Source organism: Bufo bufo, chromosome 2 (genome assembly GCF_905171765.1).
Source record: "Bufo bufo chromosome 2, aBufBuf1.1, whole genome shotgun sequence".
Taxonomy (NCBI): domain Eukaryota; kingdom Metazoa; phylum Chordata; class Amphibia; order Anura; family Bufonidae; genus Bufo; species Bufo bufo.
Genome location: NC_053390.1, coordinates 122,700,952 through 122,719,763, shown reverse-complemented (window position 1 = coordinate 122,719,763; position 18,812 = coordinate 122,700,952).

Here is an 18,812-nt window from a genome sequence, read left to right as displayed (position 1 = left end):
TATAACCTATAACCAAATTATATAATGTATTATGCTATGTCCAAGGTCTTGTTAGCTGTAAGGTTTTATTTGCATTTACAGGTTTTATTTGCATTCAAATGGCAAGAAAAGTGCTGCATTTATTGCCTCCAGGGCGTAGGCAATACATGCAGCACTTTTCTTGCCATTTGAATGACAGATGCCACAATGGAAACCTGACAAAATAAGTCAATGGAATCTGTTGGGCACCATTGAGATCAGTGATATGAAGTGATCCATGATCCGGCATCCAACGGTGATCCGGCACAGCAGCATGACTTCCATTATGAACATAATGCACAGTGCATATGTGGACAGAGTCTAAAGCCTATGACTAATAAGATACTTGTGTTAGCACTTATTGCATCTCTTTCATTTTAAAGGATCTGCTGACTTTGGAAGGCTGATGACACCATCTACAGTATGGTTCCCCTGCTTTTTCCTGTCTTGTTTAGGTAACCGATAATGCCTATTACTAACATTACATTATATTCGATACATTAGAGACACATATCATGTGTCTCTTATACTTTTTCCTCCTGCATTGATATAGGAGTTCTTTATGGTGTTAGTTTTCCACATCAATATGTGACCATTTAACTTAACTTACTGTATTAGTTCAGTTTGCTTTTACATTTTGAAACCCATCAATTTTACAGCTGGTTTCAGTATAGAAGACTACCCAACAATCCTACTGAAAATACAATTTGGGATTTTCTGAGAAACTCCTCCTTAGAAATAAAGGATGTAGAACACTTTAAGAAATACTTAATGCATGACTCACATTTACAAAATTCTAAATTTAATTTGCTTTCCATTGCTGAAAATGATTTTATTATTTAACTTTTTATTTTTTTGAAATTATAAAAAGGTAAGCCTGATTTAGAATATGAAACCAGGATATAAGCTACATGACAATGTTATAAGTAGTACTTTAAAAAGCTAAACACACTTTAAATTGTGTTTGTTCATAAAGAATATTGTGATAATTTACAATAGCACTTTTAAAATGGCTAATTTGGCTATACACAGTAAAATGTGCATGTCTAAAGAAACCTTCTAATATTATATTTTCTACAATGTTTATATAATAATTGCTATAGAATTTTTTTTTAAATTGTTAATGTGTTAAATAGTTATTATTAAAGAAGTTTTCCTATTTGAGGGGGGCAGCGTTAGCAAGCTTTTCCGGCAGGCTGTTGCGGCAGGGGAACAGCCTGCCGGATCCATACTACTGTTTGCACACATGTGTTGCCGGAAGTCCGCCTGTCCCCATTCACTATAAAGAGGACCAGCTGAAGATCCGGCCGCAGCATGGCAAACATGCCGAGAGGGGTCCTGACAAAAACCGCTGCACGCTGCTGTTATAGTGCATGGGGCCAGGTGGACTTCCGGCAGCACACGTGTGCAAACAGTAGTATGGATTGGGCAGGCTGTTCCCCTGCCGGAACAGCCTGCCGGAAAAGCTTACCGCGAGGTTGGAAGTAGTCTTACCTAAGGGCTAAGGATAAATGAACCAGTTCAGACCAAAATGAGTTCGGTCTGAACTTTGCTATTTTTTAGACGGCAGACAAACCTGAATCGTAGCACCATTTTAGTGCATACAGGTGAAACTCGAAAAATTTTAATATCGTGCAAAAGTCTATTTATTTCAATAATGCAAATTAAGAGGAATTGCATTAATGCGGCTTAAAATTTGAATTTTGTGAAAAGGTTCAATATTCTAGGCTCAAAGTGTCACACTCTAGTCAGCTAATTAATCCATATCCCCTGAACAAAGGGTACCTCAAAATTGTGACTTTGGGGTTTCAAAAGCTGGAAGCCATAATCATCCAAATTAGAACAAATAAAGGCTTAAAATTAGGGATGAGCGAACCCGAACTGTATAGTTCGGGTTCGTACCGAATTAAGTACTAGTAAAGAGATATTGCAGCAGACTGAAGAGATTCAAGAGATACTGCAAGAGATTGGCTTAGAGTCTCCAACTGGCTCATCTGTGTTGTTTTTGCTGATCATTGCTTAAGAGGTAAGGAATTCGGTCAGCTGTTTGCTATTGTGCGTTTGCTAATGAGCCTAGCTCACTAAGGTGTTACATTTGTTGCTGGGGGAGGAGTTTGCGAAGGAGTGTGTGTATATATAGAGACAGACTCATTAGCTGGCCTAATTCATTAGCTGAAAGTACTAGCTTCAAGTACTACATTAAGTACTAGTAAAGAGATATTGCAGGAGATAGTCAGGAGGTAGGCTGGAAGGTGGAAACAATACAAAAAAAAAAAAAAGGTAAGATTTGTTTGATTTAAAGTTACAAATTTTTTTTTTTTTTTTTTTTCTCCTCTTTAAAATGGCAGACTTGGTTCAGTGCAGGAATTGTTGTGCATTTATTTCATGTTCCACTCTTTGGAGATTCGGATGCTGTCAGATCTGTAGACAGTTCTCCTTACTGCAGCAGGAAATTGCATTTTTGAAAGCTGAAATATTTAAATTATCTGTTAAACAAACTCCAGCTAGGACTGCTGCAATGCCACTGCCACAGAGGACCCCCAGAAATGGCAGATGGGTTAATGTAGGTTCTGGAAGTCTTAGAGTGGTGGATAGAAGACATGTCCCACAGTCGGTGGTTCTCCATAATTCATTTGCAGCACTCTCAGAATGTAAGGACAACATGGATATGGACTCAAGCACAGAGGGTGAGAAACCATCGACTCCTATGTCTAATGTATGCAACAAAAAAGATAAAGTGAAGTCTCAAAGGATGCAGCTGTTGCTGGGTGATTCAATCATAAGAAGTGTGGAGCTTAAAGAAAATGCTTTTGTGAGATGTCTCCCTGGGGCTACTGCTAGAAGAGATAGAAGACGTATTATTAATATTGTTAAGCAAGCAAAGCAGGAAGGGGACGTGGATGTTCTTGTCCATCTAGGGACAAATGACCTGGCTTGCAATGAAGTGTCAGAGGTGAAAAAATCTTTTATCACACTTGGTAATGACGTACAGGATTTTGCATCTACCATTTCATTTTCTGAAGTTCTGCCTGTGCATAATGTTTAGAATGATAGGCAGAGGCGCATAAAGGAGTTCAACATATGGCTTGGTAAATGGTGTCAAGAGCAAGGATTTGGCTTTGTTTCTCATGATAGCTCTACTTGGAATAGAAAGGAACTGTACAAAAAAGATGGTTTGCATCTTTCTCTCAAAGGAACAAATGTACTTAGTGAACAGCTCCAAGAATTTGCGAAAGAGTATTTAAACTAGGAAGGGGGGGCAAAAGAGTGAAAATAAAAGAGTCCAATTGCCCCCCGAAACAATGCCAGAACAGGTCAGAAGCACAGAGGTTAAGAAATGATAAGCTCAGAGTCCTGTCTACAAATGCTCGCAGTTTAGGTAAAAAAATCAATGAACTTGGGTCAATAATGGCATCTGAGAATGTAGATTTAGTGGCTGTTACGGAGACATGGTTTAATGAAAGAAATGACTGGGACATAACCATACCAGGGTACTCTTTATACAGAAGAGACAGAGAAGGCAAGAAAGGAGGAGGAGTGGCCCTGTATGTGAAAGATAGCATTAAATCTAACCTAATACAAGTTGGTGAGGCCAACATAGAGTCAGTTTGGGTTACGTTGCAGTTTGCTAACCATGCAGTAACTCGTGTAGGTGTGATATATAGACCACCTGGTCAAGTTAAAGAACTAGATAATCTACTAGTTGAAGAAATAGCTAAAATGACAATGAAAGGAGAAGTTATCATTATGGGAGATTTCAATCTTCCAGATATAAACTGGAAAACCAAAATAGCAAGTTCTACCAGGAGTACAGATATTCTAAATTCCCTACTGGGGTTATCTCTACAACAAGTGGTTGAGGAGCCAACCCGGAGGGAGGCCATTTTGGATTTGGTATTCACAAACGGGGATTCGGTATATGATGTCATTGTAGGCGAAACCTTGGGATCTAGTGATCACCAGTCAGTGTGGTTTAATATAAGAACTGTGAAAGAGTCCCACCACACAAAAACAAAAGTTTTAGATTTTAGAAAAACAGACTTTTCAAAAATGAAATTAGTCATAAATGAGTCCTTATCAGACTGGAACGGATTACATGGAGTCCAGGAGAAATGGGACTACTTAAAAGGTGCATTATTGAAGGCAACAGAAAATTGCATTAGACTCGTCAGTAAAAACAAAAAAAGGAGGAGACCAATGTGGTACTCAGCAGAAGTGGCCCAAATCATTAAAAATAAAAAGCTAGCATTTTGTAATTATAAAAAAACCCAGAGCAATGAAGATAAGGAAATCTACAAGATTAGGCAGAGAGAGGCCAAGCAAGTTATAAGAACTTCTAAAGCGCAGGCAGAAGAAAAACTAGCTCAGTCTATGAAAAAAGGGGATAAGACATTCTTCAGATATATAAATGAAAAAAGGAAATTAAAACAAGGAATAACTAAATTAAAAACAAAGGACGGAAGGTATGTAGAAGAGAATAAAGGGCTAGCCGACTGCCTTAATGAATACTTCTGTTCAGTTTTTACAAAAGAAAAAGGAGAAGGACCTCCACTAGAAAGAATGACTATTAAATCGTTTGATGCATGTATCTTTACAGAGGAAGATGTTCTAAGTTTGCTGTCTAAGGTGAAGACAGATAAGTCACAGGGGCCTGATGAGATACACCCAAAATTATTAAAAGAGCTTAGTGGTGAGCTGGCAAAACCGTTAACAGATTTATTTAACCAATCATTAGTAACAGGAGTCGTCCCGGAAGATTGGAAATTGGCAAATGTCGTGCCCATTCACAAGAAAGGTAGTAGGGAGGCATCGAGCAACTATAGACCAGTGAGTCTGACATCAATAGTAGGCAAATTAATGGAAACCCTATTAAAGGATAGGATTGTGGAACATCTAAAATCCCATGGATTGCAAGATGAAAAACAACATGGGTTTACTTCAGGGAGATCATGTCAAACAAATCTTATAGATTTTTTTGACTGGGTGAATAAAATAATAGACGGTGGAGGTGCAGTAGACATCGCATATCTAGATTTTAGTAAGGCTTTTGACACTGTCCCACATAGAAGACTTATCAATAAACTGCAGTCATTGAGCATGGACTCCCATATTGTTGAGTGGATTAGGCAGTGGCTGAGTGACAGACAACAGAGGGTTGTAGTCAATGGAGAACATTCAAAACAAGGTAATGTTACCAGTGGGGTTCCACAGGGATCTGTACTGGGACCGATTTTGTTTAATATCTTCATAAGTGATATTGCAAAAGGCCTCGCTGGTAAGGTTTGTCTTTTTGCTGATGACACAAAGATATGTAACAGGGTTGATGTTCCTGGAGGGAAACGCCAAATGGAAAAGGATTTAGGAAAACTAGAAGAATGGTCAGAACTCTGGAAACTGAAATTTAATGTGGATAAGTGCAAGATAATGCACCTGGGGCGTAAAAACCCAAGGGCAGAATATAGAATATTTGACACAGTCCTGACCTCAGTATCTGAGGAAAGGGATTTAGGAGTAATTATTTCAGAAGACTTAAAGGTGGGAAGACAATGTAATAGAGCAGCACGAAATGCCAGCAGAATGCTTGGATGTATAGGGAGAGGTATAAGCAGTAGAAAGAGTGAAGTGCTTATGCCGCTGTACAGAACACTGGTGAGACCTCACTTGGAGTATTGTGCGCAGTACTGGAGGCCATATCTCCAGAAGGATATAGATACTCTAGAGAGAGTTCAGAGAAGAGCTACTAAACTAGTACATGGATTGCAGGATAAAACTTACCAGGAAAGGTTAAAGGACCTTAATATGTATAGCTTGGAAGAAAGAAGAGACAGATGGGATATGATAGAAACTTTTAAATACATAAAGGGAATCAACTCGGTAAAGGAAGAGAGCATATTTAAAAGAAGAAAAACTACCACAAGAGGACACAGTTTTAAATTAGAGGGGCAAAGGTTTAAAAGTAATATAAGGAAGTATTACTTTACTGAGAGAGTGGTGGATGCATGGAATAGCCTTCCTGCAGAAGTGGTAGCTGCAAATACAGTGAAGGGGTTTAAGCATGCATGGGATAGGCATAAGGCCATCCTTTATATAAGATAGGGCCAGGGGCTATCCATAGTATTCAGTATATTGGGCAGACTAGATGGGCCAAATGGTTCTTATCTGCCGACACATTCTATGTTTCTATGTTTCTATGAACCCGAACATTTTCGTAAAAGTCCGGGTTCGGTGTTCGGCGCTTTCTTGGTGCTTTTTGAAAGGCTGCAAAGCAGCCAATCAACAAGCGTCATACTACTTGCCCCAAGAGGCCATCACAGCCATGCCTACTATTGGCATGGCTGTGATTGGCCAGTGCAGCATGACCCAGCCTCTATATAAGCTTGGGTCACGTAGCGCTGCACGTCACTCTGCTGTTTCAAGTGTAGGGAGAGGTTGCAGCTGCGACGTTAGGGCGAGATTAAGCAGTGATTAACTCCTCCAAAACACTTAAGACAGTGATCGATCTACAGCTGTGGATCATTGAACTGCTGCTATTCAATTGCTCACTGTTTTTAGGCTGCCCAGAGCGTTTTTCAGTCACTTTTTTCTGGGGTGATCGGCGGCCATTTTGTGGCTTGTGGTGCGCCAGCACAAGCTGCCACCAAGTCCATTTAACCATCAATAGTGTGGTTATTTTTTGCTATATCCTACATCAGGGGCAAGCTGTCACCAAGTCCATTTAACCATCAATAGTGTGGTTATTTTTTGGCTATATCCTACATCAGGGGCAAGCTGCCACCAAGTTCATTTAACCATCAATAGTGTGGTTATTTTTTGGCTATATCCTACATCAGGGGCAAGCTGCCACCAAGTCCATTTAACCATCAATAGTGTGGTTATTTAAATCTATCCCTAAAAGGGTATATTAGATTCAAGGTGCTGATAGGGTCATTCTCAATAACTTCACACACACGCTACTGTGCATATCCAAGTCTAATTCTGTCCGTAAACGTATACCTGTCACCCAGCGCCTAAATAATAGGCCTCAAATTTATATTCAGCTAAATCTGTGGCTATTGCTGTAGCTGCTCAAGTTATTTTGTGTCCGTCAAAGCACAGTTTTTGTTCTGGGTTGAAATACAATTCCCAACCTAGCAATTTTCTAAATTAGTGGTTTCTGCTGTATCAGGCCTACTTTAAATCTATCCCTAAAAGGGTATATTAGATTCAAGGTGCTGATAGGGTCATTCTCAATAACTTCACACACACGCTACTGTGCATATCCAAGTCTAATTCTGTCCGTAAACGTATACCTGTCACCCAGCGCCTAAATAATAGGCCTCAAATTTATATTCAGCTAAATCTGTCATTACTGCTGTGCCTGTATTAGTGTAATACGGTACCTAAATAGATAGCCAGATAGTGTTAGGTGTCTGTAAAAAAAGGCCTGAATTGGAATTCAATACATTGGGCCAAATAATATTTTTCTTATTGTGGTGAACGGTAACAATGAGGAAAACATCTAGTAAGGGACGCGGACATGGTCGTGGTGGTGTTAGTGGACCCTCTGGTGCTGGGAGAGGACGTGGCCGTTCTGCCACAGCCACACGTCCTAGTGTACCAACTACCTCAGGTCCCAGTAGCCGCCAGAATTTACAGGGATATTTGGTGGGGCCCAATGCCGTTCTAAGGATGGTAAGGCCTGAGCAGGTACAGGCATTAGTCAATTGGGTGGCCGACAGTGGATCCAGCACGTTCACATTATCTCCCACCCAGTCTTCTGCAGAAAGCGCACAGATGGCACCTGAAAACCAAGCCCATCAGTCTGTCACATCACCCCCATGCATATCAGGGAAACTGTCTGAGCCTCAAGTTATGCAGCAGTCTCTTATGCTGTTTGAAGACTCTGCTGGCAGGGTTTCCCAAGGGCATCTACCTAGCCCTTCCCCAGCAGTGGAAGACATAGAATGCACTAACGCACAACCACTTATGTTTCCTGATGATGAGGACATGGGAATACCACCTCAGCACGTCTCTGTTGATGATGACGAAACACAGGTGCCAACTGCTGCGTCTTTCTGCAGTGTGCAGACTGAACAGGAGGTCAGGGATCAAGACTGGGTGGAAGACGATGCAGGGGACGATGAGGTTCTAGACCCCACATGGAATAAAGGTCGTGCCACTGACTTTCACAGTTCGGAGGAAGAGGCAGTGTTGAGACCGAGCCAACAGCGTAGCAAAAGACAAAGAGGGAGCAGTGGGCAAAAGCAGAACACCCGCCGCCAAGAGACTCAGCCTGCTACTGACCGCCGCCATCTGGGACCGAGCACCCCAAAGGCAGCTTCAAGGAGTTCCCTGGCATGGCACTTCTTCAAACAATGTGCTGACGACAAGACCCGAGTGGTTTGCACGCTGTGCCATCAGAGCCTGAAGCGAGGCATTAACGTTCTGAACCTTAGCACAACCTGCATGACCAGGCACCTGCATGCAAAGCATGAACTGCAGTTGAGTAAACACCTTAAAAACAAGGAAGTCACTCAGGCTCCCCCTGCTACCTCTTCTGCTGCTGCCGCCTCAGCCTCTTCTGCTGCTGCCGCCTTGGCCTCTTCCTCCGCCTCTGGAGGAACGTTGGCACCTGCCGCCCAGCAAACATGGGATGTACCACCAACACCACCACCTGCGTCACCAAGCATCTCAACCATGTCACACGGCAGCGTTCAGCTCTCCATCTCACAAACATTTGAGAGAAAGTGTAAATTCCCACCTAGCCACCCTCGATCCCTGGCCCTGAATGCCAGCATTTCTAAACTACTGGCCTATGAAATGCTGTCATTCAGGCTGGTGGACACAGACAGCTTCAAACAGCTCATGTCGCTTGCTGTCCCACAGTATGTTGTTCCCAGCCGGCACTACTTCTCCAAGAGAGCCGTGCCTTCCCTGCACAACCAAGTATCCGATAAAATCCAGTGTGCACTGCGCAACGCCATCTGTGGCAAGGTCCACCTAACCACAGATACGTGGACCAGTAAGCACGGCCAGGGACGCTATATCTCCCTAACTGCACACTCGGTAAATGTAGTGGCGGCTGGGCCCCAGGCGGAGAGCTGTTTGGCGCACGTCCTTCCGCCGCCAAGGATCGCAGGGCAGCATTCTTTGCCTCCTGTTGCCTCCTCCTCCTACTCAGCTTCCTCCTCCTCTTCTTCCACCTGCTCATCCAGTCAGCCACACACCTTCACCACCAACTTCAGCACAGCCCGGGGTAAACGTCAGCAGGCCATTCTGAAACTCGTATGTTTGGGGTATAGAACAACAGACCGACGAGTGGTTGCTGCCGGTGAGCCTCAAGCCCGGCCTGGTGGTGTGCGATAGTGGGCGAAATCTCGTTGCAGCTCTGGGACTAGCTGGTTTGACGCACATCCCTTGCCTGGCGCATCTGCTGAATTTGGTGGTGCAGAAGTTCATTCGCAACTACCCCGACATGTCAGAGCTGCTGCATAAAGTGCGGGCCGTCTGTTCGCGCTTCCGGCGTTCACATCCTGCCGCTGCTCGCCTGTCTGCGCTACAGCGTAACTTCTGCCTTCCCGCTCACCGCCTCATATGCGACGTGCCCACCAGGTGGAACTCCACCTTGCACATGCTGGACAGACTGTGCGAGCAGCAGCAGGCCATAGTGGAGTTTCAGCTGCAGCACACATGGGTCAGTCGCACTGCGGAACAGCACCACTTCACCACCAATGACTGGGCCTCCATGCGAGACCTGTGTGCCCTGTTGCGCTGTTTCGAGTACTCCACCAACATGGCCAGTGGCGATGACGCCATTATCAGCGTTACAATACCACTTCTATGTCTCCTTGAGAAAACACAGGGCGATGATGGAAGAGGAGGTGGCCCAGGAGGAGGAGGAGGAGGAGGAAGAGGGGTCATTTTTAGCACTTTCAGGCCAGTCTCTTCGAAGTGACTCAGAGGGAGGTTTTTTGCAACAGCAGAGGCCAGGTACAAATGTGGCCAGACAGGGCCCACTACTGGAGGACGAGGATGAGGTGGAGGAGGATGAGGATGAAGCAGGTTCACAGCGGGCTGGCACCCAACGCAGCTCGGGCCCATCACTGGTGCGTGGCTGGGGGGAAACGCAGGACGATGACGATACGCCTCCCACAGAGGACAGCTTGTCCTTACCTCTGGGCAGCCTGGCACACATGAGCGACTACATGCTGCAGTGCCTGCGCAACGACAGCAGAGTTGCCCACATTTTAACGTGTGCGGACTACTGGGTTGCCACCTTACTTCCTGCACTGGAGCGTGATAGGAAGATGCGCGAGTACAAGCGCACATTGGTAGACGCGCTACTGAGAGCATTCCCAAATGTCACAGGGGAACAAGTGGAAGCCCAACGCGAAGGCAGAGGAGGAGCAAGAGGTCGCCAACGCAGCTGTGTGACGGCCAGCTCCTCTGAGGGCAGGGTTAGCATGGCAGAAATGTGGAAAAGTTTTGTCACCACGCCACAGCTAACTGCACCACCACCTGATACGGAACGTGTTAGCAGGAGGCAACATTTCACTAACATGTTGTGCACACCCCTCCACGTACTGACTGATGGTTCGGCCCCATTCAACTTCTGGGTCTCCAAATTGTCCACGTGGCCAGAGCTAGCCTTTTATGCCTTGGAGGTGCTGGCCTGCCCGGCGGCCAGCGTTTTGTCTGAACGTGTATTCAGCACGGCAGGGGGCGTCATTACAGACAAACACAGCCACCTGTCTACAGCCAATGTGGACAAGCTGACGTTCATAAAAATGAACCAAGCATGGATCCCACAGGACCTGTCCATCCCTTGTGCAGATTAGACATTTATAACTACCTCCCCTTAACCATATATTATTGTACTCCAGGGCACTTCCTCATTCAATCCTTTTTTTATTTTCATTTTACCATTATATTGCGGGGCAACCCAAAGTTGAATGAACCTCTCCTCTGTCTGGGTGCCGGGGCCTAAAAATATCTGACAATGGCCTGTTCCAGTGGTGGGTGACGTGAAGCCTGATTCTCTGCTATGCCATGAAGCCTGATTCTCTGCTATGGGACCTCTCTCCTCTGTCTGGGTGTCGGGGCCTAAATATCTGACAATGGCCTGTTCCAGTGGTGGGTGACGTGAAGCCTGATTCTCTGCTATGCCATGAAGCCTGATTCTCTGCTATGGAACCTCTCTCCTCTGTCTGGGTGCCGGGGCCTAAATATCTGACAATGGCCTGTTCCAGTGGTGGGTGATGTGAAGCCTGATTCTCTGCTATGACATGAAGCCTGATTCTCTGCTATTGTTTGAAGAAATTGAGAACCACACTCTATTCGTTCCGTTTAGGTGCCAATCAAGGGCTATAGATAGCCAGTAAATATATAAGTAAATTTGAGGCACACAATTTTTTGAGTTGCAAAACTGGGGCATTTATTCATTAGCATATAATGCTGTCATCCATAGGCCCAATCTTTTTCAAATTATACACATATTGGCAGAAACCGTACGTTTCGGTCGCGCAGGACCTTCATCTGCGGTTTTATCTATAATACAATAATGGACATGAGCTGGATAGTGGCAAATATAGCAGTAGAATTAAATGCATATAATAATATTTTTTTATAAAAAGTCATAGAAAAAATCATAGTGTCATAGAAAAAATCAAACAAAAAGGGTTTTCTTTAGAGAAGAATCATACATTGCATACTGGGTGTGTGGGGCACACTGTGCACATCAAATACATCAAGTAACAGCTATATAGATAAATAGCATGTCATAGCCATATATTAGCTAAGTGGACCATGTCATAGTGAAAACCAGTATCAAAGTTGAAGTATTGATGTGTCTCAATGTGCTCCATTCACCCATGCCCTGCAATAATATAACATACATAAGGTCACCACCTGGACCAAAGGATGACCACATATAATCATAGCCCCTCATAATATATAGCCTGGCACATTAAGTATGGTAACTTAGTCGATAGTCGTCCGGATATTGCGGAAGGACATGCCGGTATAGCCGCCTGTGCTGCGGTCTTGTATAACGGGCCAGAGAGAAGATACTAGTGGAGAACAAACAGGGCCAGTTTAAACACACAAATAATTTGTCCCACGAAGAAAAATTAGCAATTGAGGCCCTCCAATGTAACAAAGATATCATCGTCAAACCTGCAGATAAGGGTGGAGCTCTTGTCGTTATGGACAAAAGAGACTACATGACGGAGATCATGAGACAGCTGGCAGATAGCGAGACATATGTGATACTACCAAGAGACCCCACTTTGCAAATACAGACACTAATTACCAATATCATAGAGTCAAATTCCAAAACAGGGATCATAGACAATAAAACAGCTAGTTTTTTAGTCGAATACAACCCCATCACACCAGTATTTTATATACTACCGAAGATACATAAAAGCCTTAATAACCCTCCAGGACGTCCAATAGTTGCTTCAACTAACTCAGTATTCTCCCCCCTGGCCATTTATCTGGAAAAAATTCTGACCCCACTCATTAAAACATCAAGATCCTTCATACTAGATACATCTGATTTCATCAAAAAGCTGAAGGGCGTAACACTCACACCAGATAGTACCTTATTAACTTTAGATGTAAACAGCCTCTATACGTCTATAGTACATGATAAAGGCATAAAAGCCACAGCTAGACTTTTAGAAAATAATTCCAGTTTAACTATTCAACAACAGGAATTCTGTTTAACACTACTTGAGATCATACTTAAAAATAATTTTTTTCTGTTTGGCGACACCTACTACGGTCAGAAGAGGGGGACCGCTATGGGGTCCAATGTGGCCCCCCCCTATGCCAACGCCTTCATGGCGGCATTTGAAGAAGATTTTGTATACACATATCCCCTCTTCTGCCAATTTGCAGACTTATGGTATCGCTTTATAGACGATGTTTTCTGTATCTGGAGAGGACCAATATCTACCATAAATAATTTTCTGGAGAACCTGAACCAGATATACAGTGAGCTAGGCTTCACTTCTCATACCAGCAAAGAGGAAATTAGCTTCTTGGACACACTTGTCCAAATAGACCTGGCAGGAACACTAACCATAGACCTCTATAGCAAAGCAACCGACCGTAACAGCTTGTTACATTATGATAGTTGTCACCCACGAGCCACAAAAGATTCCCTACCGCGATCTCAATATACAAGAGTCAACCGAATTGTCACTAAAGAAGCAACTAAGGCTAAATGCTTTGAGACTATGACCCAAAAATTTCACAACAGGGGTTACCCCGATACCATTCTAAAGAAAGCCCTCAATAGCCTTGGTGAGACTCGCAAACCACGCCCCACAAATCAAAAGAGGATAGCATGCATAACCACATACCATCCACTCATGCCAAAAATTCAGCAGGCTTTCAAACAAAATTGGTCTGTATTAGCTAAATCCTATCCAAAAATTGAGGAATTTCAACAACCCCTTTTGACCTGCTACAAGAGACCCCCCAACATTCGGGATAAATTAGTCAGAGCAGACATAGGGAGCCTCACCAGACCATCAACTCAGACTTACCTACGGAGTAAGCGCAATGGCACATATCCTTGCTTGCACTGTGCACAGTGTTCCAATGTGACCAAAGGAGAATATGTTACACATCCACGTACTGGACAGACATTTGCCATTCAGAGGTTTTACACTTGCGAATCCAGTTACGTGGTATATTTAATAAAATGTCCATGCGGCCTCGCATATGTTGGGGAGACTACCCAACACGTGCGAGATAGGATAAGTAAACATAAGTCCACCATCAGACTCCAACAGAAAATTTTGCCAATTCCCCACCATTTCCTCGAGAAGAAACATCAAATATCGCAACTTCGGTTCCAAATTTTGGAACAAGTGGACCGACCCAGGAGGGGCGGCAATCGGACCATCCTCCTTAAGCAAAAGGAGGCCTTCTGGATCCATAAATTAGGAACACTTTCACCAAACGGCTTGAATCGGGAATGTGACTTTTTCATTAATACTTGAGACAATACTTAATTGGTCCTCATGTCCTCTCATTAATATCTGATGACCATGTCGTATCTATTATCTATTATTGTATTTGGAGATGTTCTAAATATCTTTCTTTTTTCCACAGACTCGCTGAAAATTGTTTTTTGTCTACAACGGGTGTGGGTGAGACTGACCTTCCCCTCCCTCCCTCCCCCCTTTTTTCTCCCTGCCCTCCCTCTTTCCCCATTACTTTTTACCTACCACCTACCCTTGACTATAGTTTTAGCTCCTTATATTTATGACTATATTTCCTATTTAATACATCGAACACAACTTGACTTTGTACCACATTATATTTTCCATGTCATCTGTCTCCGCCATAAATTAGACTATAGAAGCAACATAGTATTACTAAGTTCCTATATTTTCATATAGTTCTATATTCATTAATGATCCCTATTTATGGCTAACCACTTAGAAATGTAATGAAACGTAGCGTTTGCATATAAATTCAGCTAGAAGGCATACACATCTTCCATAGCGATCATGTGACCTGTGGTCACATGACCGTAACTTTCAGCAACCTCCCAGTGGAACGCATACAACAGAGTGGAACGCATAGGCCCGCCCCCATGACCACATGATATCCGCTCACATGACCGGAACCTCCAGGCAGCCCATACATATTTAAGAACGGCCGCTCGGTACACAAACCATGCATCCAGCGCCCCACTCACACACATCCGTCTGAGCAGGTACAGTCTGTTGTGAATATAACTCTAACAAGATGTCTTTCTTTTCAGCTTTCTCCTCTTCTATTTATTTATATACTGGCCCGTTATACAAGACCTCAGCACAGGCGGCTATACCGGCATGTCCTTCCGCAATATCCGGACGACTATCGACTAAGTTACCATACTTAATGTGCCAGGCTATATATTATGAGGGGCTATGATTATATGTGGTCATCCTTTGGTCCAGGTGGTGACCTTATGTATGTTATATTATTGCAGGGCATGGGTGAATGGAGCACATTGAGACACATCAATACTTCAATTTTGATACTGGTTTTCACTATGACATGGTCCACTTAGCTAATATATGGCTATGACATGCTATTTATCTATATAGCTGTTACTTGATGTATTTAATGTGCACAGTGTGTCCCACACACCCCGTGTGCAATGTATGATTCTTCTCTAAAGAAAACCCTTTTTGTTTGATTTTTTCTATGACTTTTTATAAAAAAATATTATTATATGCATTTAATTCTACTGCTATATTTGCCACTATCCAGCTCATGTCCATTATTGTATTATAGATAAAACCGCAGATGAAGGTCCTGCGCGACCGAAACGTACGGTTTCTGCCAATATGTGTATAATTTGAAAAAGATTGGGCCTATGGATGACAGCATTATATGCTAATGAATAAATGCCCCAGTTTTGCAACTCAAAAAATTGTGTGCCTCAAATTTACTTATATATGATTCTCTGCTATGACTTGGAGCCTGATTCTCTGCTATGACTTGGAGCCTGATTCTCTGCTATGACATGAAGCCTGATTCTCTGCTATGACATGAAGCCTGATTCTCTGCTATGACATGAAGCCTGATTCTCTGCTATGGGACCTTTCTCCTCTGTCTGGGTGCCAGGGCCTAAATATGTGACAGTGGCCTGTTCCAGTGGTGGGTGACGTGAAGCCTGATTCTCTGCTATGACATGAAGCCTGATTCTCTGCTATGACATGAAGCCTGATTCTCTGCTATGAAATGAAGCCTGAATCTCTGCTATGGGACCTCTCTCCTCTGTCTGTGTGCCGGGGCCTAAAAAAATCTGACAGTGGCCTGTTCCAGTGGTGGGTGATGTGAAGCCTGATTCTCTGCTATGCCATGCAGCCTGATTCTCTGCAATGGGACCTCTCTCCTCTGTCTGGGTGCCGGGGCCTAAATATCTGACAATGGCCTGTTCCAGTGGTGGGTGACGTGAAGCCTGATTCTCTGCTATGACATGAAGCCTGATTCTCTGCTATGACTTGAAGCCTGATTCTCTGCTATGACATGAAGCCTGATTCTCTGCTATGACATGAAGTCTGATTCTCTGCTATGACATGAAGCCTGATTCTCTGCTATGCCATGAAGCCTGAATCTCTGCTATGGGACCTCTCTCCTCTATCTGTGTACCGGGGCCTAAAAATATCTGACAGAGGCCTGTTCCAGTGGTGGGTGACGTGAAGCCTGATTCTCTGCTATGCCATGAAGCCTGATTCTCTGCAATGGGACCTCTCTCCTCTGTCTGGGTGCCGGGGCCTAAATATCTGACAATGGCCTGTTCCAGTGGTGGGTGACGTGAAGCCTGATTCTCTGCTATGACATGAAGCCTGATTCTCTGCTATGACTTGAAGCCTGATTCTCTGCTATGACATGAAGCCTGATTCTCTGCTATGGGACCTCTCTCCTCTGTCTGGGTGCCGGGGCCTAAATATCTGACAATGGCCTGTTCCAGTGGTGTGTGACGTGAAGCCTGATTCTCTGCTATGACATGAAGCCTGATTCTCTGCCATGAGACCTCTCTCCAATTGATATTGGTTAATTTTAATTTATTTTATTTTTATTTTTATTCATTTCCCTATCCACATTTGTTTTCAGGGGATTTACCTACATGTTGCTGCCTTTTGCAGCCCTCTAGCCCTTTCCTGGGCTATTTTACAGCCTTTTTAGTGCCGAAAAGTTCGGGTCCCCATTTACTTCAATGGGGTTCGGGTTCGGGGGGAAGTTCGGGTCGAGTTCGGATCCCGAACCCGAACATTTCCGGGAAGTTCGGCCGAACTTCTCGAACCCGAACATCCAGGTGTTCAGTCAACTCTAATCCTGTTGCATCAGTTGTCATCTGTTTAAGCCAGGGATGCTCAACCTGTGGCCCTCCAGCTGTTGTAAAACTACAACTCCCACCATGCCCTGCTGTAGGCTGATAGCTGTAGGCTGTCCAAGCATGCTGGGAGTTGTAGTTTAGCAACAGCTGGAGGGCCACAGGTTGGGCATCCCTGGTTTAAGCCATTTCCGTGTGAGATCCGTTTTTTAGACGTGAATAAAACTCCTGCATGCAGTAGTTTTGTTTCCGTCCCCAAAAAATTGATCTCAGACGGAAATGGCTCAAACGGATGACAACTGATGCAATAGGATCCATTTTCACTGGATCCTGTAAAAAAAGGATCCTATGCATGAGGCCTCATGCACACGACCGATTTTTTTTTGCGGTCCGCAAAAACGGGTTCTGTAGTTCCGTGATCCGTGTCCGTTTTTTGTTCCGTGGGTCTTCCTTGATTTTTGGAGGATCCACGAACATGAAGGAAAGTAAAAAAAAAAGTCGTTTTGGTGTCCGCCTGGCCGTGTGGAGCCAAACGGATCCGTCTTGACTTACAATGCAAGTCAATGGGGACGGATCCGTTTGACATTGACACAATATGGTGAAATTGCAAACGGATCCGTCCCCCATTGACTTTCAATGTAAAGTCAGGAGTCCCTATTATACCATCGGATCAGAGTTTTCTCCAATCTGATGGTATATTTTAACTTGAAGCGTCCCCATCACCATGGGAAAGCCTCTATGTTAAAATATACCATCAGATTTGAGTTATATCGTGAAAACTCAGATCCGACAGTATATTCTAACACAGAGGCGTTCCCATAGTGATGGGGACGTTTCAAGTTAGAATATACTAAGAACTGTGTACATGACTGCCCCCTGCTGCCTGGCAGCACCTGATCTCTTACAGGGGGCTGTGATCCGCACAATTAAACCCTCAGGTGCCGCACCTGAGGGGTTAATTGTGCGTATCATAGCCTCTTGTAAGAGATCAGGTGCTGGCCCCCCTCCCTCCCCTGTATTACATTCATTGGTGGCCAGTGCGGCCCCCCCTCCCTCCCCTGTATTACATTCATTGGTGGCCAGTGCGGCCCCCCCTCCCTCCCCAGTATTTAATTCATTGGTGGCCAGTGCGGCCTCCCCTCTCCCCCCCTCCTAATTAAAATCCCCCCCCATCATTGGTGGCAGCGGAGAGTTCCGATCGGAGTCCCAGTTTATTCACTGGGACTCCGATCGGTAACCATGGCAACCAGGACGCTACTGCAGTAAGTATAATGCTTCTTCTGCAGGGGTTAATTGTGCTGATCACAGCCCCCTGTGAGAGATCGGGTGCTGCCAGGCAGCGGGGGAAGTCATGTACACAGTTCATAGTATATTCTAACTTGAAGCGTCCCCATCACTATGGGAACGCCTCTGTGTTAGAATATACTGTCGGATCTGTGTTTTCACGAAGTGAAAACTCAGATCTGAAAAAGCTTTTATGCAGACGGATCTGCGGATCCATCTGTGAGAAAGTAGCCGCCACGGACACGGATCACGGACGCGGATGACAATCTTGTGTGCATCCGTGTTTTTTCACGGACCCATTGACTTGAATGGGTCCGTGAACCGTTGTCCGTCAAAAAAATCACGGAAAACGGAACAACGGACACGGATGCACACAACTGATGCAACAGGATCCGTTTTTTTAAAGGATACTGTTTTTTTTTCCTCTCTCTCTCTTCTTCTGATTGATCAGGAGAATGGAAAGCTGCACAGTGATGTGAACTCAGCCTAGAACCTGGGATCTTTTGATCCCTTGTCCCATTCACCCTAATAAAGATCTATTCGGGTAAATTACATTTTGACTTTCTGCCTGCTGAGTTGTGCCTCATGCCATGCATAGCAGGCATTTTACCATGGCAGGCCTGGGATCCTCCAGCAGGCCCCAGGCTGTCATGGTAACGGATCAGAGCCCCATGATTTTACT